Source organism: Arachis stenosperma, chromosome 9 (genome assembly GCF_014773155.1).
Source record: "Arachis stenosperma cultivar V10309 chromosome 9, arast.V10309.gnm1.PFL2, whole genome shotgun sequence".
NCBI lineage: Eukaryota > Viridiplantae > Streptophyta > Magnoliopsida > Fabales > Fabaceae > Arachis > Arachis stenosperma.
The window spans coordinates 112,234,895-112,258,598 of NC_080385.1; the positions used below are offsets into that span (position 1 = coordinate 112,234,895).

Genomic DNA, 23,704 nt, shown 5'->3' on the forward strand with positions numbered 1-23,704 from the left:
AAGGGTCTGCCAAGGATGATGTTTTCATCCATGCACTTCCCAATTTCTAGGACTATGAAATCAGTAGGAATGTAATGGTCTTCAATCTTAACCAATACATTCTCTACAAGTCCATAAGCTTGTTTTCTTGAGTTGTCTGCCATCTCTAGTGAGATTCTTACAGCTTGTACCTCAGAGATCCCTAGCTTCTCCATTACAGAGAGAGGTATGAGGTTTGCACTTGACCCTAAGTCACACAGAGCCTTCTTGAAGGTCATGGTGCCTATGGTACAAGGTATGGAAAACTTCCCAGGATCTTTTCTCTTTTGAGGTAGTTTCTGCCTAGACAAGTCATCCAGTTCTTTGGTGAGCAAAAGAGGTTCAGTCTCCCAAGTCTCATTTCCAAATAACTTGTCATTCAACTTCATGATTGCTCCAAGGTATTTAGCAACTTGTTCTTCAGTGACATACTCATCCTCTTCAGAGGAGGAATACTCATCAAAGCTCATGAAAGGCAGAAGTAAGTCCAATGGAATCTCTATGGTCTCATTTTGAGCCTCAGATTCCCATGGTTCCTCATTGGGGAACTCAGTGGAGGTCAGTGTACGCCCATTGAGGTCTTCCTCAGTGGCGTCCACTTCATCTCCTTCCTCTCCAAATTCGGCCATGGTTATGGCTTTGCACTCTCCTTTTGGATTTTCTTCTGTGTTGCTTGGGAGAGTACTTGGAGGGAGTTCAGTAACTTTCTTGCTCAGCTGCCCCACTTGTGCCTCCAAATTTCTAATGGAGGACCTTGTTTCATTCATGAAACTTTGAGTGGTTTTGATTAGATCAGAGACCATGGTTGCTAAGTCAGAGAGGTTCTGCTTAGGATTCTCTGTCTGTTGCTGAGAAGATGATGGAAAAGGCTTGCTATTGCTAAACCTGTTTCTTCCACCATTATTGTTGTTGAAACCTTGTTGAGGTTTCTCTTGATTCTTCCATGAGAGATTTGGGTGATTTCTCCATGAAGAATTATAGGTGTTTCCATAGGGTTCTCCTAGGTAGTTCACCTCTTCAATTGAAGGGTTCTCAGGATCATAAGCTTCTTCCTCAGATGAAGCATCCTTAGTACTGCCAGGTGCATTTTGCATTCCAGACAGACTTTGAGAAATCAAATTAACTTGTTGAGTCAATATCTTGTTCTGAGCCAAAATGGCATTCAGAGTATCAATCTCAAGAACTCCTTTCTTCTGACTTGTCCCATTGTTCACAGGATTTCTTTCAGAAGTGTACATGAATTGGTTATTTGCAACCATTTCAATGAGCTCTTGAGCTTCTGTAGGCGTCTTCTTCAGATGAAGAGATCCTCCCGCAAAGCTATCCAAAGACATCTTAGATAGTTCAGAGAGACCATCATAGAAAATACCTATGATTCTCCATTCAGAAAGCATGTCAGATGGACATTTTCTGATCAATTGTTTGTATCTTTCCCAAGCTTCATAGAGGGATTCTCCATCCTTCTGTCTGAAGGTTTGGACTTCCACTCTAAGCTTACTCCATTTTTGAGGTGGAAAGAACTTTGCCAAGAAGGCATTGACTAGCTTTTCCCAAGAGTTCAGGCTATCCTTAGGTTGAGAGTCCAACCATATTTTAGCTCTGTCTCTTACAGCAAAAGGGAATAGCATCAGTCTGTAGACCTCAGGGTCAACCCCATTAGTCTTGACTATGTCACAGATTTGCAAGAACTCAGCTAAAAACTGATGTGGATCTTCCATTGGAAGTCCATGGAACTTGCAATTCTGTTGCAGTAGAGAAACCAACTGAGGCTTAAGCTCAAAGTTGTTTGCTCCAATGGCAGGGATAGAGATGCTTCTCCCATAGAAGTCAGGAGTAGGTGCAGTAAAGTCACCCAGCACCTTCCTTGCATTGTTGGCATTGTTGTTATTTTCGGCTGCCATGAGTTCTTCTTATTTGAAGAATTCGGTCAGGTCCTTTAAAGAGAGTTGTGCTTTGGCTTCTCTTAGCTTTCTCTTCAAGGTCCTTTCAGGTTCAGGGTCAGCTTCAACGAGAATGCCTTTGTCTCTGCTCCTGCTCATATGAAAGAGAAGAGAACAAGAAGATATGGAATCCTCTATGTCACAGTATAGAGATTCCTTGAGGTGTCAGAGGAAAAGAAAAAATAGAAGAAAGAAGAAGGGGAAGAATTCGAACTTTAATTGGATGAAGTTCGAATTGTGCATTAAGAAGGAGTAGTACTCCATAAATAGAAGGATGTGGGAAAAGGGGAAGGTAATTTTTGAAAATTAAATTAAAAAGATTTTGAAAACATTTTGAAAAACACTTAATTGATTTTCGAAAATAAAAGTGAGAAAGAAATCAAGTGATTTTTGAAAAAGATTTTGAAATTAGAAATTAAAAAGATTTGATTGAAGACTTATTTTGAAAAAGATGTGGTTAAGAAGATATGATTGAAAAGATTTGATTTGAAAACAATTTTAAAAGATATGATTTGAAAACAATTTTTAAAAAAATTTGATTTTAAAAATAAATGACTTGCCTAACAAGAAAAGATATGATTCAAACATTAAACCTTTCTCAACAGAAAAGGCAATATACTTGAGATGTTCAATCAAATCATTAATTGTTAGTAAGTATCTTTGAAAAAAGGAAAGAAATTGATTTTGAAAACATTTGATTGAAAAGATATGATTTGAAAAAGATTTGATTTTGAAAAACTTTGAAAACTTGAAAAAAAATTGATTTTGAAAACAAAATCTTTCCCCTTTGTGCCATCCTGGCGTTAAACGCCCAGAATGGTGCACATTCAGGCGTTTAACGCCCAAACTACTACCCTTTTGGGCGTTAAACGCCCAGCCAGGCACCCTGGCTGGCGTTTAAACGCCAGTCTGTCTTCTTCACTGGGCATTTTTGAATGCCCAGCTTTTTCTGTATAATTCCTCTGCAGTATGTTCTGAATCTTCAATTCTCTGTATTATTGACTTGAAAAGACACAAATAAAAAATTTTTTGGATTTTTAATAATCAAAATGCAACTAAAATCAAATAACAATGCATGCAAGACACCAAACTTAGCAGTTTGTATACTACTGACACTAATGAGAATGCATATGAGACACATAAACACTCAAGTCAAGAGAATTCAAAGACTAGAGTAAGAAATCATCAAGAACAACTTGAAGATTAATGAAGACACATGCATGAATTCGAAAAATGCAAGAATAACAGAAACATGCAATTGACACCAAACTTAAAATGAGACACTAGACTCAAACAAGAAATATTTTTGGTTTTTATGATTTTGTAATTTTTTTTTGTGCTTTTTCGAAAATTAAGTGGAAAAGGAAAATAAAGGTATCAAAATTCTTAATGAGAATTCCAGGAATCATGCAATGTTAGTCTAAAGCTTTAGTCTAAGGAAATTAGACATGGCCGGCCAAGCTTCAGCAGGACATTGCATTCAAGAGCTAAATTGATGAGAATCAATCAGCCTTGGTGATGATAAGAACATCACCTTGAAACACTAGAATTCATTCTTAAGAACTCTGAAGAAAAATGCCTAATCTAAGCAACAAGATGAACCGTCAGTTGTCCATACACAAACAATCCCCGGCAACGGCGCCAAAAACTTGGTGTTGTTGCCGGATCAAAACTTGGCACTGTTATTGCAGGGGACAAATGCGAAACCGTAGTTAGGACATTTAATTCCCCGGCAACGGCGCCAAAAACTTGGTGCACGAAATTGTGATCACTACAACTTCGCACAACTAACCAGCAAGTGCACTGGGTCGTCCAAGTAATACCTTACGTGAGTAAGGGTCGATCCCACGGAGATTGGTGGTATGAAGCAAGCTATGGTCACCTTGTAGATCTCAGTCAGGCAGACTCAAATGGGTATAGTGATAAACGAATAAAGCATAAAGATAAAGATAGAGATACTTATGTATATCATTGGTGAGAGCTTCAGATAAGCGTATGAAGATGCCTTCCCTTCCGTCTCTCTGCTTTCCTACAGTCTTCATCCAATCCTTCTTACTCCTTTCCATGGCAAGCTTGTGTAGGGTTTCACCGTTGTCAGTGGCTACCTCCCATCCTCTCATTGAAAGCGATTGCATATGCCCTGTCACGGTCATAGCGGAATTCATCTGTCGGTTCTCAATCAGGCCGGAATAGAATCCAGTGATTCTTTTGCGTCTGTCACTAACGCCCCGCCCTCAGGAGTTTGAAGCACGTCACAGTCATTCAATCATTGAATCCTACTCAGAATACCACAGACAAGGTTAGACCTTCCGGATTCTCTTGAATGCCGCCATCAGTTCTCGCCTATACCACGAAGATTCCGGTTAAAGAATCCAAGAGATATTCACTAGAGCCTCGTATGCTTGTAGAACAAGAGTGGTTGTCAGTCACTTTGTTCATAAGTGAGAATGATGATGAGTGTCACAGATCATCACATTCATCAAGTTGAAGAACAAGTGATATCTTGGACAAAGAACAAGCGGAATTGAATAGAAGAACAATAGTAATTGCATTAATACTCGAGGTACAGCAGAGCTCCACACCTTAATCTATGGTGTGTAGAAACTCCACCGTTGAAAATACATAAGAACAAGGTCTAGGCATGGCCGTGAGGCCAGCCCCCCAAATGATCTAAGAACTAGATGTCCGAAGATGAAAAATACAATGGTAAAAGGTCCTATTTATAGAAAACTAGTAGCCTAGGGTGTACAGAAATGAGTAAATGACATAAAAATCCACTTCCGGGCCCACTTGGTGTGTGCTTGGGCTGAGCAATGAAGCATTTTCGTGTAGAGACTCTCCTTGGAGTTAAACGCCAGCTTTTATGCCAGTTTGGGCGTTTAACTCCCAATTAGGTGCCAGTTCCGGCGTTTAACGCTGGAATTTCTTGAGGTGACTTTGAACGCCGGTTTGGGCCATCAAATCTTGGGAAAAGTATGGACTATCATATATTGCTGGAAAGCCCAGGATGTCTACTTTCCAACGCCGTTGAGAGCGCGCCAATTGGGCTTCTGTAGCTCCAGAAAATCCACTTCGAGTGCAGGGAGGTCAGAATCCAACAGCATCTGCAGTCCTTTTGAGTCTCTGGATCAGATTTTTGCTCAGATCCCTCAATTTCAGCCAGAAAATACCTGAAATCACAGAAAAACACACAAACTCATAGTAAAGTCCAGAAAAGTGAATTTTAACTAAAAACTAATAAAAATATAATAAAAACTAACTAAAAGATACTAAAAACATACTAAAAACAATGCCAAAAAGCGTACAAATTATCCGCTCATCACAACACCAAACATCAACCCATCATTTGTTAATCATTTAGTTACCTAAAAATACCAACATTTCCTTATGAACACATTATCATATTTTCCACATTCATAAATACACATGTTAATTCCATCAATTCAAGCTACACCACATTAATTCTTCATCCATCCTTAATACATCATCAATCATCACTATTTATACTCATCAACATCATAATTTCACATACAAACCCTTTTAATTATTCACCCATCTCATGCATAATTTTCCACCAAATAAACATTTATATCAACAATTCACAATAATCATCAACTCATTATATTAGCAATTAAAAATTCATCATACTATCCCAATGTCATACATACATATACAAATACTCATTTACTAACCACATTACTCAATCAACTCATACCGTTCAACTTATCCTACGGTCATCTAGCCTAAGTTTTCACGAGATATCGTATATTATCTACGAAAAATCGAAACCATACCTTGGCCGATTTCCTCGTATAACCCAAAGTCAACTCAATTAGGCAAGGTCCAAGTCTCCACCACCAAAATTCAGCACCCAAATTTCCCACTCAAGCTTCCAATCATTTCAATTGCGTTCCAAATCCAACTATAAACTACCTAACACATATTATCACATTCATACACAAACTCAATTTTCAATAACAATTAATTAATAGATTCACTAGGATTTGAGGATCCTTACCTAATCTGTGCCTTAAGCTAACAAAAATTCACTAATTTCTCAAGCTAATCGGATTCTATTACATCAAAAATTAAAGATTTCAACACCGCACACCTTGACTTTTCAAAATTAGGGAGGAGAAAATTGATAATGAAACTATGACTTCCTTATCTAATGAAGTACTGGGCTTTGTAGAGCTTGATGCGGTGGACGCACAGCCACAAACGGTGCGACAATCAGAGCTCGGAGCAAAAAGTTATGGCAACTTGAATTTGGAACAGGGTTTTGAACTTCTCCTTCTTCCCCCCTTGTGTTTATGAAAGTGTGTGGTGAATGGAGGAGGAAGGAATGCTGAAATGCTTAAGTGTGGGTTGGATTGGGTTGGGCCTTGGGCCAGTACAGGCCTGGTTCACTCGGTTCAGCCTGTTTGGCCCAATCTTGGACCAAATTCTTTAAAATTAGTGTCAAAATTCATGTTTTAATTAATTCTACCTCAATAAACTATACCTCAATAAACTATAAAATTTAATTTTCTTAAATAAAAATTATTTTCTTGGATAATTATTTATTAATTTAACGGATTTTACAGATTTAAATCTCAACAAGTATGTAGTAGTTGTGTAGTGATTAAATCTCAACATTGTATTTCAAGTTATTAAACTTGATGGCATTTCAACAAAATCTTCACGCCATAATTTTATTGATTGTATCCTGAGATAACATTACATATCCAATGCAATCTACTTGTTAGAATGTATTGAATTCTTTTATGTAATAGACTGAACTCAATGCAATGCATATAGGAATGTGGTTTACAGTTTTGATTACTTTTAATTCTTCTCTGATTTTCACATTTCCTTTTTTTAAAGCAAGAGCTCAACACAATAATACTTTATTTAATGAATATGTTAGGAAGGTACATGGGAAATTTCTTGCTTTATTTATGTGAAAACTTGCATAAATTTGTATTCAATTACTCACTGTACAGGCACACAGAAGAATAACTCTCTGTATAGGCTCTGAACAAGTGAACAATTTCTATTACATATATGTATAGGTTTTGGCTAAATTATTCTTTTTATATGGCTCAAAACCCTAGAAAATGCTCCTTGCTGTTTAGTGTTTGAACTTTAATGTTTATTGATTTGTTTAAACTTGTGTCGCATATTCATTACTCAACTGTAATGCGTCAACAAAAATATTTTTGCTTAACATATTTTTTTTCTTTTGCTAGTTGGAGGACATGATGTGAAGAAAATATCTACCATAGAAATATGAGATGGGATGGATCTCATATAGATGTTAGTTATCTAAATGTAATATTTTGATGTGTTCTATACTTTTTTTAAGAGACTTAATCCAGTATTACATGTAATGGATAAATTACACTTTATTTTGATTTGTATTATTTGGACTAAAAATATATCTAGATTATAATATAAATTTATGATTTAGATTTCTTAAATTTTGCATTTTTAGTCTTCTTTTGTAAATACCATAATTTTGGGATGTGATTATTCTTTTAAAAAAATAAATCTCATAAAATAGCATAGGGTATACTCACAATTTTAAAATAAGCTGACCATAGTTAAGGCTATGGTCACAGTTTTACAAAAGAGTGACCATAGAGGAAGCTATGGTCATAGTTTTAAGGTAGGATAACCATAGAAAAGCTAAAACCGTGATCATAGATAAGCTATAGTCACGGTTTCACAAAAGGGTGACCACAGACTAAGCTATGGTCACGGTTTTAAAGTAGGGTGACCATAGATATCTATGGTCACGCTAAAACCGTGACCATAGATTAGGCTATGATCACGGTATAAAACAGGAGTGACCATAAAGTTAGCTATGGTCATGGTTTTACAAAAGGGTGACCATAGATAACCTATGGTCACGCTAAAACTGTGACCATAGATTAGGCTATGGTCACGATTTTAATAAAGCAGTGATCATAGAGTAACCTATAGTCACGATAAAAAAACGTGGCCTTTGTACCAGAATTTGATCACTACACCCATGACCATAGAAACTGTGATGATAGATAAAAAAAATTGTGACCATAAGTCTTTGGCCACACTAGAATAGGCCATAGTGAAAAAAACGTGACCATAGACCTATGGTCACCCTTTTCACAAGCTATGGTCACAATTTTTCACCGTGACCATAGACCTTTTTTTGTAGTGACAATGGTGGCGGTGAGTGGAGACGCGATAAAAAGCTACTACGAGACTTCAACAATAGTAGTGGCCACCATATATAGTACGGTAGAGACAGAGGAGAGGTTGCGGTGAGCAATGGAGGAGGGTTGCAGTAGGCAAATGGAGGAAAGGAGAGGGACAAGGAAGAGAAAACATCATGATAATAGAGAGAAAGATGATTCATGGAATGAGGATGAAGGGGTGTATTTCAAATTTATCCCAAATTTATCGTCAAATTTGCTTACAGCAATGATCTGCTAGTTGCCAAAACAACGCATTTTATTTTTCGGCATAACCGTTAGTTCTTTCTGATCAATATGACAGTAATATTGGCGCCATTAAATTACCCATTCACACCAAAATTCACCATCCAATTTTTAGTTTTGGCTACCAAATTCGACAATGTTTTGTGTAAACACCGGGTAATTAATAAATAGTTAACCAATAAATTATTTTTTATTTAAAGAAATTAAAAAATTAAATTTGATAAGTTAGATGGGTAGAAATAATTAAAATTTGAGTTTTGACACTAATTTTAAAGATTTTGGCCCGAAAATGTGCTAACAGGCCAAACCGATTAGATCGAGTCTAAACCGGGCCCAAGGCCCAACATATATATGCAACAACCTTGAGCTTTTTAGCTCATTTTCACATAAAGAGTGAGGGTTCCACGGTGAGAGAGGAAAGGGAGGAATGAAAACCTAAGCCAACTTCCAATCTAATCTTCAATCCTCCGTAACTTTCAATTTGGAGCTCTGATTGACGAGCTGTCAGTGGCCATGCGTTCTTCTCAAAATTCTCTACAAAAATCACCTAACAATTTGGTAAAAAATTTGATAATTCATGCCTACTTCTCACCTTTTTCATTTTAGAAAATTTTGGAGTTTTGGTATTGAAGAATTGAATGATTTTGATGGTTTAGGTGAACTCTAGTAAGGGTTAATCACTAGAATTTTGGTAATCCTAGGTTGGTTTTTTTAGTAAATTGTGTGGTGTTAGATTAAATTGTGTGTATTAAGATCACATTGGTGGATGTTGTATGATTGATTTGAGCCTTGGAAGTTGAGATTCTTTTTAGTGAGGAAGTTAGAGCTTTAAAGCTTTTGAAAATTTAGGCTAGATGACCATATAACAAGCTTGAATTGAATTTAGTTGTTGATTTGATTAGTGAAAAAATGTGTACTGGTGTGTAATTGACATGTGATACGATGAATATATGGGTTGGCATGTCGTGGCATGAGATTAATGTAAGTGAATGTAATTGTTGTTGATTTGGTTGAAGATTTATTGAATATATATATATATATATATATATATATATATATATTGTTGTATAAAATTGATGGAATTGAGAATTGGAATGGTGTGGAACGAATGGAATGGTACTATTTTAAGTACTTTAAGTATTGTTTTGAGAAGGGAAATGTAGGTTTTGATTTGACAATTGGAAAGAATAGGTGTGTTGGTGTTTTGGTAAAAAGTAAACTTTTCTCCAACTTCGCTGACTCATAACTTGGCTTCGGACCCCCAATTTGTGTGAAACTTATTTCAAATGAAAATTGGGTCTGTGAAGTTTATGCCGTTCGAAAAACGGATGAAAAATTATTTAAAACAAGAAAGTTATGCTTGTGGGAAGTTCGGTGTAAAAATCTCATTTTCTACAAACTTAACAACTTTTGAGAAAAAGGGAGTGTCACGTACGTGGCCTACACGCACGACGTGAGCTATGCTCACTGTTTTGTAATCTCGCATATGCGGAGCAAGCCCTGCGTATGCGGAACCCAATTTTGAAAGCTCGCGTATGCGAGAGTACGCACGTAACGCGAGTACTTCCCCCTATTTTTGCAATCTTGCATACGTAATCATGGTTTCGTGTACGTGAGCCCATTTTTTTAGCCAAAAATGAGATTTTTGAGTTTAAGTCAATCCTTTATCTTTCAAAGCCTCCCTTACACTTGTTTAAGGTTTGTTAGTGAGCCTTTAAAACATAGAATGAGGATGAGTTAGTTAGATAAATTAAGGAGTTAGTTGAAAGGGTTTTGCAAAGTGTTAACTGAATTAACGAGGCATTGATAATGTTGAATAAGAAATAAATAATGAAGATAATGATAATATTAAAGAAATGTGGTTGAGTTGAGATGTGTTTGATGATGAGGTTGGTTATGAGAAATAAGAAGAATAGGAATGAATTTCTGAATGACACTCTGGGTAAGATGTAGTGGCATTATCCACTTGCTCCGGGTGAGAGTTGAGAAGCCGAGGAAGATACAATGGCATTATCCACTTGCTCTGGGTATAAGTCTGGGTATAATTTTGAGAAGTAAGGGTGATTTATGATGAATATGTTTATGAATTCTCTCTGATTGCTAATGGTGACAGGGCACCTAATCGTTCTAATGGTGATAGGACACATAATCCCTCTAATGGTGAGAGGACACTCTCCCTCTAACGGTCAGCTGTGTGCAACAGAGGGACAACGCTCGAGTTAGCTACTGGGCATGTATGGTTGGCTGTATAACCGATATATGAGCTCATCAACCATAGGACAGGCATACATCATATGCATTTGTTTATTTTGTTTGAGTTTGCATTACTTGGGTTGGCCTATTTGAATATCTATGCTTATATTTTATATGTTCTAATTGTTGTAACTCCATTTTATCTGTGTTTTTCTTTTCTGTATTGTATGTCTATGTAACTGAGAAATCCTGTAAGGACCTAATTTCTGGTACGTCATGATCATACTAGGAACTGAGTGCTACCAACTTGTCTTTCTAATTATTATCTATTATTAATAATATGAGCTTGATTCATTGTTAAAAGCATAGTTATTTTGTGAGGTATTTTTTTTGAAAACGTTTGGATTAATAAATAGAATCATTCATAATCAATTCACAAATAATAACAGATAAAACAGTTATAAATAACCACACATAAATACATCTCAAGCAGTTGATAACATTCCATGATCCAGCCTTTATTAGAGTATAGACTTTTAGTTAGAACACCCCTAGATATAGCTAAATAATAACTACATACATATATATACATACAACATCCCAGGCCCTGACCTGTTCAAGAAGTCCCTAAGCTGGCGCCCAGGCTAGCATAGAATCTATACTCACCTAGTCCCTCTAAACTACTAAAGTGAGGGAAAGTAGGTACTAGGTCTTCAAAACTCAAGTCAGGTGGAACATCATCAAAAGGTGAAACATCATCTACTACTCCTCTGCACGATCAGTCATCGCCATATGACGTCTCTCTGGTACCTCATCAGGTAGCCACATAACAGGAGTCTCATACATAGGATTTAAGTTAAAGTTTGCATACAAAAGGGGTGTAGACATTGGCTGGTCTCACAGTATGTACATATAAACAGGTAACGGAGTTTACTATAGACTCAGAAGACTACCTAGAGTGGAATCTTCTTTGCAGGACGATCGTCAGTGGAGTACGAAAGGGTACTATTGCTTCCATCTGAATGGGGAATGGAGAGAGAATGGGTAAGAATTGGGGAGTTCTTAGTAGGGGTGGGGTTATTAGTTAAGTTCATTAATTTCGTGTTGTTTAGCAAACAAATAGCATAATACAGGAAGCAGTAAATAAAAGATACAGATAAATAGAGAAGATAGAGAAAACAGATAGGAGAACACAAACTGAAGAATACAAGAAAATAAAACACTGACACAGTGAATAGAATACAAACAAAGAAAGCATACATTCAAACAACAATCATAACAGAGGAAATGCACAACCAAATATGATGCATGTCTAGCCGTAGTGCAGGTAATGAGCTCATTTATTGGTTACTAACTCGCTCCCGATGTTACCCAGCAACCTCTGTTTGGATAAGGCTTTCCTGTTGGCAATACCCGTTGCAAGCAACCTTTGTCTTGCAGGGTATCCACTACAAGCAACCTTTGTCTTGCAGGGCGGCACTTATTAGCCGATATACGCCCAACACACTCACTGTAAGCAACCTCTGTCTTACAGGAGCAACAACACACTCACTGTAAGCAACCTTTGTCTTACAGGAACACACTGATCTTGATACCTCTGTAAGCAACCTCTGTCTTACAGTAAAGCATTATAGCAAGGTATCCCAGGAAAGCATTCTCAGTGCTCGTACCACCATCTATCTGATTGCCTCAATGCAGCAGATGAACACACAAATATCTCAGGAGTTGCCTTAGTGCAACAAATGAATAAACAAACATCTCTTGGGTTGTCTCAAGCAACAAATGACCTTTCAACAGGTCCTCTGCTCTTATTTTCTATTCTCTTTATCATATTACTCTTTTCTTTTTGTCTTTTTACTCTGCTTTGATTACTCTTTTCTCTATATCTCTTTACTCTGATCTGGTTACTCTGTTCTCCGTATCTCTTTACTTTTCTCTGAGTACTCTTTCCTCTGTATCTATATTACTCTTTTTCTCTTTATCTTTTTACTTTACTCTGCTATGATTTTTCTGCTTAACGTATGTATTTAAAGCTTATGTAAATTTCGGTATGAATAGTTAGCTTGTCCCAAGTATAGGTTCATTAAGTCTATACTGAAACAGTTTAACTTTTCATATAATACCTAACCCTAGTTGTAACTCAAGGACTAACTATGTTACCCTAGTTCGTTCACTAATCTCTATCTGTTTTTCTGTCATTAAAACTTTACAAACTTTTCTTTGGTTTTTATCTTCTCTTTAACTTTTTATCTTTCTTTTATCTTTGCCTCACTAATATGTTCTTACCACTCCCTAAGTGTTTTATGAAGGTGATTATGAGATTCTGCACTTAAAGTTGTCTTTCTATAGCTTTTACAGAAAACTGCCTTTTCCACATTATTTTATTATTTTTATTAAAATATTATTTTTAATTAAATATTATTATTTAATATTTTATGATTATTTATTATTTTATCATTAAATTTTAAAAAATTACCCCACTTTAACTTTTAACCTTTAAAATTCACTTTTTACCACCCATAACTTTTAATATTTCTACTTTAACCATCCTAACTTTTAGAAATTACCAAATAACCCTCCAAATACCAAAAACTTTACTTCCTTGCCCTTTTCAAGATCTAAGGCCTGTTCTTCCATGTTCTTCATCACACTCAAAGTGTTCTTCGTGTTCTTCGTAAATTCTTCAGATTTCTTTCTCTATTTTCACCTATTTTTCAGTCTTTTCAGCAACCGATTTTTACCATAATTCATAATAAATTCCCAGCCACTAAAACCCCATTATTTCCACATGATTTCCACACAAATTCAACCTCAATTTAGAGCTTAGGGTTTGATTTTCCAGCTGATCCAAGAACACAAACTCAATGCTTGAATTTCATCAAAATTTCACCAAATTTTCAACTAGAATCACTCATATAAATCATAAATTTCAAGCACAGACAAACCATACCATAATCACACAACTCAAACACAATTAATCAAGATTAAATTCGTCAATCCCTACCTGGTTTTGCTGCTCCAAATTTGGTTATACTTTCAGGTGGTCCTTAAGCACTTTTTCCACTTAAATCACATCAAGAACAACTTTAAATCCACAAACCCTCAACTGACTAAATCTCTCTCAGCATGTTAGGAAGGTATATCTCACCTTAGACTTGCTAAAAATTAACGTTTCTTGGCCCTCAAGTCAAGTTAAGCATGATTCCTCAGGAAGAACATCAAGAAAACACATGTTTAAGCATGTTTCCTTGAAACCGAAGCAAAAAGGAGATGATGCAGCCAACTCACCTTGATTCTAGCTTTGATAAGTCATACGATTATGTAGAGAAAGAAGAGAGGATCATTTGGTGAAATTGGAGTTTTGATTTGAGTTTTAGTTCAGAAGAAATCAAGCTTTGAAGATTTAGAACTAAGAACTTTTCTCTCTTTTTCTCTCTTGGAAATTTCGGCCACAAGGAGCAAATGAACCACCCTTGGGAATTTTGGGGGTGTAGGGTGAGTTGTGATTGGTTGGCTCGGAGGTGGATTAAAATAATATTAAAATATCTCAGGTGTATAACTACTAAAACTAGATGTATCGGAACATATGTAAAAACATCTCTAAAAATTCTTTTCTGAGCTACTAGCATAAATGACACTAGTAATATATTTATTATGAGAATAGAACATATATGATGAGGCCTTAGCAATGTTAAAGTCATCAGGGAGTGTTGGTGCTAAGCTGCACCACTAAATAGTGAACTCGGTTAAACCGATTTCCTGTTTTTAACTAAAACAGACCAGGTAATACTATAATATCATTCAAGAAGCTTCTAATACTAATATAATGATAATATTATACTATTATCTCTCTTCTCTCATGAATCGAGTCTGGTTCGTCAAACTGGGACTATTATAAAAATCAGAATCAAAACTCAAAACTGATACGGTTCAAAAAACTACGTTCTTTGTGATTGTGTTATCGAGCTTGCCCCAAAAGAGGTCCTAGCTTAAAGATGACATAATAATAATGAGGATTGAGATGCTTGATGATACATCAGAAATGTTCCCTTTACTAATCTTCCAGAGACATTCATATCTTCAGAAAAGATCTCGCATACTCGAAAAATCGGGTTATTACATTCTATCCTCCTAAAAGAAAACTTTGCCCTCAAAATTTTAGCAACGTGCAGAATCCATCTTCAAGCATCCAAATCTCACATAGCCATAGCCATGAAGATCATAACAGCTATAAAGATAGCTGTGCCTCGCATCGATTCATCGTTCGGAACGTGATTAAACCAGGCATATTCAAAGTTATTGAGGTCTTATCCGCATCAAACAATGAATATTAAGGTGATCAGTCTTAATATCTCAAGTTAAGCACAAAGATTCCCAAAATGAGCACTCATAGACATTCATGCCCAATGTATCTTAAAGATTGATGAGCGGATAATTTGTACGCTTTTTGGCATTGTTTTTAGTATGTTTTTAGTATCTTTTAGTTAGTTTTTAGTATATTTTTAGTAGTTTTTAGTTAAAATTCACTTTTCTGGACTTTACTATGAGTTTGTGTGTTTTTCTGTGATTTCAGGTATTTTCTGACTGAAATTGAAGGTTCTGAGCAAAAATCTGATTCAGAGACTGAAAAGGACTGCAGATGCTGTTGGATTCTGACCTCCCTGCACTCGAAGTGGATTTTCTGGAGCTACAGAAGCCCAATTGGCGCGCTCTCAACGACATTGGAAAGTAGACATCCTAGACTTTCCAGCAATATATGATAGTCCATACTTTGCCCAAGATTTGATGGCCCAAACCGGCGTGGCAAATCAGCCTCAAAAATTCCAGCGTTTAACGCTGGAACTGGCATAAAACTTGGAGTTAAACGCCCAAACTGGCATGAAAGCTGGCGTTTAACTCCAGAAAAGGTCTCTACACTTGAAAGCTTCAATGCTCAGCCCAAGCACACACCAAGTGGGCCCGGAAGTAGATTTTTCTGTCATTTACTCATTTCTGTACACCCTAGGTTACTAGTCTACTATTAATAGGATCTTTTGACATTGTATCAGTACCTCATGACACTTTTACACGTTTCTTTGTGTACTTCCTACAGCATGAGCCTCTAAACCCCATGGTTGGGGGTGAGGAGCTCTGCTGTGTCTTGATGGATTAATGCAATTACTACTGTTTCTTATTCAATCATGCTTGCTTCCATTCTAAGATATCACTTGCTCTTAACCCGGATGAATGTGATGATCCGTGACACTCATCATCATTCTCAACTATGAACGTGTGCCTGACAACCACCTCCGTTCTACCTTAGATTGAGTAGATATCTCTTGGATTCCTTAACCAGAATCTTCGTGGTATAAGCTAGAACTGATGGCGGCATTCAAGAGAATCCGGAAGGTCTAAACCTTGTCTGTGGTATTCTGAGTAGGATTCAATGATTGAATGACTGTGACGTGCTTCAAACTCCTAGCAGGCGGGGCGTTAGTGATAGACGCAAAAGAATCAATGGATTCTATTCCGGCCTGACCGAGAACCGACAGATGATTAGCCATGCTGTGACAGAGCATAGGAACGTTTTCACTGAGAGGATGGGAGGTAGCCACTGACAACGGTGAAACCCTACATACAGCTTGCCATGGAAGGAGCCTTGCGTGTTTGATGAAGAAGACAGTAGGAAAGCAGAGATTCAGAAGATGGAGCATCTCCAAAGCCTCAACCTATTCTCCATAACTGCAGAACAAGTACCTATTTCATGTTCTTTTGCTTTTCACAATCAATCCTGATAATTTCTGATATCCTGACTAAGATTTACAAGATAACCATAGCTTGCTTCAAGCCGACAATCTCTGTGGGATCGACCCTTGCTCACGCAAGGTATTACTTGGACGACCCAGTGCACTTGCTGGTTAGTTGTGCGGTATTGCAAAGTGTGACTGCAATTTCGTGCACCAAGTTTTTGGCGCCGTTGCCGGGGATTGTTCGAGTTTGGACAACTGACGGCTTATCTTGTTGCTTAGATTAGGACTGTTTTATTTTTGTTGGTTTAGAGTCTTTTTAGTTGAGTCTAGTTTCATATTTTAAGTTTGGTGTCAATTGCATGCTTTTGTTTTTCTTTTAATTTTTCGAATTTGCATGACTTTAGTCTCTTTTTGATCCGTAAAAATTCTAAGTTTGGTGTCCTCTTTGTGTTTTTCCTTTAAAATTTTCGAAAATTAGTGTTTGATTTTCTAAAAATTTTAAGTTTGGTGTCTTTTTGTTGTTTTTCTCTTTCCTCTTTTCAAAAATCAAATCTTTTTCATAAAACTTTTCAATCATATCTGTCTAATTGCTTTTTTCAAAATCTTTTTAATTAACTAATTGATTCAGTTCTCAATTTGCTTTGATTTTGTTTTCTTTTTGATTTTCGAATTTTTTTAATTTCCTTTTATTTTATTTTAATTTTTTTCGTTTAATTCAAAAAAAAAAAACAAAATTTATCTAATTGCAATCATTATCATTTCCCTTTTGTCCATTATGGACCTAAGAGGGATTGATCAGTCCAAAAGGACTCTGGGGTCATATGCTAACCCCATTACAGCTGCATATGGGAGTAGCATCTGTACACCTCCCATCAAAGCAAGCAGCTTTGAGCTAAATCCTCAACTCATTATCATAGTGCAGCAAAACTGCCAGTATTTCGGTCTTCCACAGGAAGAACCTACTGAGTTTCTGGCACAGTTCTTACAAATTGCTGACACAGTACATGATAAGAGGTAGATCAGGATGTCTACAGACTATTACTGTTTCCATTTGCTGTAAAGATCAAGCTAAAAGGTGGTTGAATAACCAACCTACAGCAAGCATAAAGACATGGAAACAGTTGTCAGACAAATTCCTGAATTATTTTTACCCTCCAAAGAGGATGACACAGCTAAGGCTGGACATCCAAGGCTTTAAACAAGAGGATAATGAATCCCTTTATAATGCCTGGGAGAGGTATAGAGGTATGCTTAGAAAATGCCCCTCTGAAATGTTTTCAGAGTGGGTACAGTTAGACATCTTCTACTATGGGCTCACAGAAAAAGCTCAGATGTCTTTAGACCACTCAGCTGGTGGATCTATACACATGAGGAAGACAATTGAAGAAGCTCAAGAGCTTATAGACACTGTTGCTAGAAACCAATACTTATATTCTAGCAATGAGTTCGTTCCAAAGAGGAAGTCATGGCATTAGTCACTGATCCTAATCCTCAAGAACAGATGAATGAGCTTAATCAACAATTGCTCCTGATGACAGAACAGTTAGCAGAATTTAAAGAAATGCTCCATGATACTAAGGTTGCTAACAAGAACATAGAACTGCAGTTGAATCAAGCAAAACAGCAAATATCTAAACAGATAAGAAGAATGTCAAGCAGTTCAACTGAGGAGTGGGAGAACATGAATACCATGCTCAAAAGAGCAAAAAGCCAACAAGGAACAATTGACAGAGGATAACCAAACCAATATTCAAAATCCCTCTGAGGACAGTAAGAGCCCAGAGAGGAATGTTATTGGCGTTCAAACGCCAGAAAGGGAAGGAAAGCTGGCGTTAAACGCCCATTCCTTGCCCAGTTCTGGCGTTCAGACGCCAGAAAAGGGGGAAAAGTTGGCGTTAAATGCCCATTTTCCACCCAATCCTGGCGTTCAGACGCCAAGGGGAGATCAGACACCTGAGAGTGCTGACAGTAATCCCTCTAACAAGGCTTCTTCAACCACTTCTGTAAGGAATAAACCTGCAGCATCTAAGGTGGAAGAATATCAAGCCAAGATGCCTTATCCTTAGAAACTCCGCAAAGCGGAATAGGATAAGCAATTTGCCCGCTTTGCAGACTATCTAAGGACTCTTGAAATAAAGATTCCGTTTGCAGAGGCACTTGAGCAAATACCTTCTTATGCTAAGTTCATGAAAGAAATCTTAAGTCATAAGAAGGATTGGAGAGAAACTGAAAAAGTGTTTCTCACTGAAGAATGCAGTGCAGTCATTCTGAAAAGCTTACCAGAAAAGCTTCAAGATCCTGGAAGCTTTACGATACCATGCACATTAGAAGGCGCTTGCACCAAGACAGCCCTATGTGATCTTGGAGCAAGCATCAATCTAATACCTGCATCCACTATCAGAAAGCTTGGGTTGACTGGAGAAATCAAACAACCAGGATGCCTCCAACTTGCTGATGGCTCCATTAAACACCCAGGCATAATAGAGGACATGATTGTCAAGGTTGGGCCCTTTGCCTTTCCAACTGACTTTGTGGTGCTGGAAATGGAGGAGCACAAGAGCGCAACTCTCATTCTAGGAAGACCTTTCCTAGCACTGGACGAACTCTCATTGATGTACAAAGAGGGGAAGTAACCCTGAGAGTCAATGAGGATGAGTTCAAGTTGAATGCTGTAAAAGCTATGCATCCAGACACACCAAATGCATGGGCGCTGACATTATTGACTCTTTGTAGAGATCAATATGGCTGAAAGCCTAGAATCAGAGCTTGAAGACATCTTCAAGGATGTTCAACCTGATCAAGAAGAACCACAGGAAACAAAGGAATTTTCGAAAATTCCTCAGGAGGATAAGCCTCCCAAACCTGAACTCAAACCACTACCACCATCCCTGAAATATGCATTTCTGGGAGGGGGTGAAACTTTTCCAGTGATTATAAGCTCTGCTTTAAATCCACAGGAAGAGGAAGCACTGATTCATGTGCTAAGGACACACAAGACAGCTGGGTGGTCCATAAGTGATCTCAAGGGTATTAGCCCAGCTAGATGCATGCACAGGATCCTGTTGGAGGATAATGCCAAACCATGGTCCAACCACAAAGGAGGCTAAATCCAGCCATGAAGGAGGTAGTGCAGAAAGAGGTCACTAAATTACTAGAGGCTGGGATTATTTATCCTATTTCTGATAGCCCCTGGGTGAGCCCTGTCCAAGTTGTCCCCAAAAAGGGAGGCATGACAGTGGTTCATAATGAAAAAATGAACTAGTTCCTACAAGAACAGTCACAGGGTGGCGCATGTGTATTGACTACAGAAGGCTCAATACAGCCACCAGAAAGGATCATTTTCCTTTACCATTCATAGACCAAATGCTAGAGAAGACTAGCTGGTCATGATTATTACTGCTTTTTGGATGGCTATTCAGGCTACAACCAAATTGCAGTAGATCCTCAGGACCAAGAGAAACAGCATCACTTGCCCTTCTGGCGTGTTTGCCTACAGAAGGATGCCTTTTGGTCTGTGCAATGCACCTGCAACCTTTCAGAGGTGCATGCTCTCTATCTTCAGATATGGTAGAGAATTTCTGGAAGTCTTCATGGATGACTTCTCAGTATATGAGACTCATTCAGCTCCTGTCTTAATCACCTAGCACTTGTCCTGAAAAGGTGCAAGAGACTAACCTGGTTTTAACTGGGAGAAATGTCACTTTGGTGACTGAGGGAATTGTCCTTGGGCACAAAATTTCAAGCAGGGGAATAGAGGTGGATAAGGCAAAGGTAGAAGTAATTGAAAAATTACCACCACCTGCCAATGTTAAGGCAATCAGAAGCTTTCTGGGCATGCAGGATTCTATAGAAGGTTTAAAAGGATTTTTCGAAAATTGCAAAACCTTTGAGTAACCTGCTAGCTGCTGACACACCATTTGTGTTTGACACACAGTGTCTGCAGGCATTTGAGACCCTGAAAGCTAAGCTGGTCACAGCACCAGTCATCTCTGCACCAGATTGGACATTGCCATTTGAATTAATGTGTGATGCCAGTGACCATGCCATTGGTGCAGTGTTGGGACAGAGGCATAACAAACTTCTGCATGTCATTTATTATGCTAGCCGTGTTCTAAATGATGCACAGAAGAATTACACAACCCAGAAAAAGAATTACTTGCAGTGGTTTTGCCATTGACAAGTTTAGATCTTATCTAGTAGGGTCCAAGGTGGTTGTGTACACTGACCATGCTGCTCTTAAATACTTACTCACAAAGCAGGATTCAAAACCCAGGCTTATCAGATGGGTGTTGCTTCTGCAAGAGTTTGATATAGAAATAAGAGACAGAAAAGGGACAGAAAACCAGGTAGCTGATCATCTGTCCCGAATAGAACCAGTAGCTGGGGCGTCCCTCCCTTCTACTGAGATCTCTGAGACTTTCCCAGATGAGCAACTCTTTGCCATTCAGGAAGCTCCATGGTTTACAGATATTGCAAATTATAAAGCTGTGAGGTTCATACCCAAGGAGTACAGCAGTGTGCAAAGAAAGAAATTAATTTCAGATGCCAAGTACAACCTCTGGGATGAACCATATCTCTTTAAGAGATGTGCTGACGGAGTAATCCGCAGATGTGTACCCAGAGAAGAAGCACAAAGGATCCTATGGCATTGCCATGGATCACAGTATGGAGGACATTTTGGAAGTGAGCGAACAGCCACTAAAGTCCTCCAGTGTGGCTTCTACTGGCCTACTCTCTATAATGATTCCCGAGAGTTTGTGCGTAACTGTGACAGTTGCCAAAGAGCTGGTAACCTGCCTCACGGATATGCCATGCCTCAACAAGGGATACTAGAGATAGAATTGTTTGATGTATGGGGAATTGACTTCATGGGGCCATTCCCACCATCATACTCAAACACTTACATTCTGGTGGCGGTGGACTATGTATCTAAGTGGGTAGAAGCGATTGCTACACCCACTAATGATACCAAGACCGTGCTGAAATTCCTCCAGAAACACATCTTCAGCAGGTTTGGTGTTCCCAGAGTACTAATCAGTGATGGGGGCACTCATTTCTGCAACAGACAGCTATACTCTGCTATGGTTAGATATGGAATCAGCCATAAAGTGGCAACTCCATATCATCCACAGACAAATGGGCAAGCTGAAGTCTCTAACGGAGAGCTAAAAAGAATCCTAGAACGGACTGTGATAGCCCGAAGAAAGGATTGGGCAAAGAGCTTGGATGATGCTCTGTGGGCATACAGAACAGCATTCAAGACTCCTATAGGAACCTCTCCATACTGGTGTATGGGAAGGCCTGTCATCTGCCCGTGGAACTGGAACATAAAGCCTACTGGGCAACCAGATTCCTAAACATGGATGCTCAGTTAGCTGGTGAAAAAAGATTGCTCCAGTTAAATAGAGAGAGTTCAGACTCAATGCCTTTGAAAATGCAAAAATTTATAAGGAAAAGGGTGGCATGACAAGAAGTTGTCAACCAGAGTCTTTGAGCCAGGACAAAAGTTCTGCTCTTCAACTCCAGGCTCAATTGTTTCCAGGAAAACTCAAATCCCGATGGAGGGGTCCGTATGTGATCACAAGTGTCACCATATGGATGTTTGAGCTTCAGGATATTGATTCTGACAAAAAGTTCATTGTTAATGGACAGAATCAAGCATTATCTTGAAAGCAATTTTGAGCAGGAATGCTCAAAACTGAGACTTGAGTGAGTCTCAGTAAAGGTCCAGCTAAAGACAGTAAAGAAGCGCTTGCTGGGAGGCAACCCAGTCATTAGGAGGCTATATGAATTGTTTTTACAGAGGCAAGTATCAAAAATGAAGGAATTCATAGAGTTACAGAAGGATTCAGCTCAAAAAGCAGAGAAAAAGAGCTTACTGGCAAAAAAACGCCAGTAAGGGGCATTTTGGGCGTTAAACGCCAGAATGGGTACCATTCTGGGCGTTTAACACCAGGAATGGTGCCATTTTAGGCGTTAAACGCCAGAATGGGCACCATTCTGGGCGTTTAACGCCAGGTGTGCAGAATCCTGGGCGTTTGGAAAAACGCCCAGTGATAAAGGCTTTCTGGCGTTTAACGCCAGCCAGGGCACCTGGCTGGGCGTTAAACGCCCAAAAGGGGCATCAAATGGGCGTTAAACGCCAGAATGGGTGCCATTCTGGGCGTTTAACGCCAGAAAGGTGGGGGGACCACAATTTCGTTTTCAACTCAAATTTTTTCAAACTTTCCTTTTCTTACCCATACTCTTCTACATAAATGCACTTCAACCTTTCATCATTCACTTTCAAATCTTCACAAATCAAAACCATTCTTCAAATCTATCTCAAATTAATTCCAAATCTCATTCAAAAAACTCACCCTTTTCTCAAATTCTCTCCATATCTTCTCAAATCTCTTCTTATTTTTTTCGAAATCTCCCTCCTTCCCCCTTATAAGAACACGTTCGGCCCCTCATTGCCCACACCATTCGAATTTGCTTCTCTCTCTCTCTTCTTTCCTTTCTTTTGCTTGAGGACAAGCAAACCTCTAAGTTTGGTGTGCTTTTCCGTGATCACTAAAGCTAAGATCATGGCTCCTAAGGGAAAACAAACCAATTTAAGAGGCAAGAAAGAGAATAATCCAAAGAATCTTTGGAATCAAGAGAAGTTCTTAACCAAAGAACATGAAGACCATTGTCACAAAATAATGGGTCTGAGGTCAGTGATCCCGGAAGTAAAATTTGATCTGAAAGAAGATGAATATCCGGGATCCAAGCAAATTCGAAACAGAGGATGGGAATTCTAACCAATCCTGAAACAAAGGTTGGAAGAACATGGTTCAGGAATTCTACTCAAACCTGTGGCTGACAAATAAGCAGAGAATGACTGGAACCGCTTACCATACCTACAGACCTGTCAGAGGGAAAATTATGTACTTCCATCTGGACAAATAAGAGAAATCTTCAAGTTGCCTCAACTGCAAGATCCCTGACTCCTTTAATAGGAGAATGGTGAGAGCAGATAAAGGGTTGGATCAAGTTCTAGAGGACATATGCCTCCCTGGAACTAAGTGGATAACCAATTCTAAGGGTGTCCCAAACCAACTCAAGAGGGGAGACCTCAAACCAATTGCAAGAGGTTGGCTAGACTTTATTGGGCGTTCCATATTGCCCACTAACAACCGTTCTGAGGTAACTATCAAGAGAGCAGTGATGATTCAGTGCATTATGCTTGGAAAAGAAGTGGAGGTGCATCATGTGATTGCTTGTGAGATCTACACAATTGCAAATAAGAATTCCACTGAAGCCAAACTGGCTTACCCAAGCTTGATATCCTTGCTCTGTAAAGAGCTGGGGTAAAGATGGGAGTAGATGAATTCAT

At 38.3% G+C, this 23,704-nt stretch overlaps 1 non-coding gene across 1 annotated transcript; it reads left to right on the top strand.

Moving 5' to 3' along the window:
• Positions 1–1,410: 1,410 nt before the first annotated feature.
• LOC130952362 (small nucleolar RNA R71) lies at positions 1,411–1,514 on the top strand. The gene has a single exon (XR_009074543.1). It is a non-coding gene; the product is annotated as a small nucleolar RNA R71 (small nucleolar RNA).
• The last annotated feature ends 22,190 nt before the right edge of the window (positions 1,515–23,704 follow it).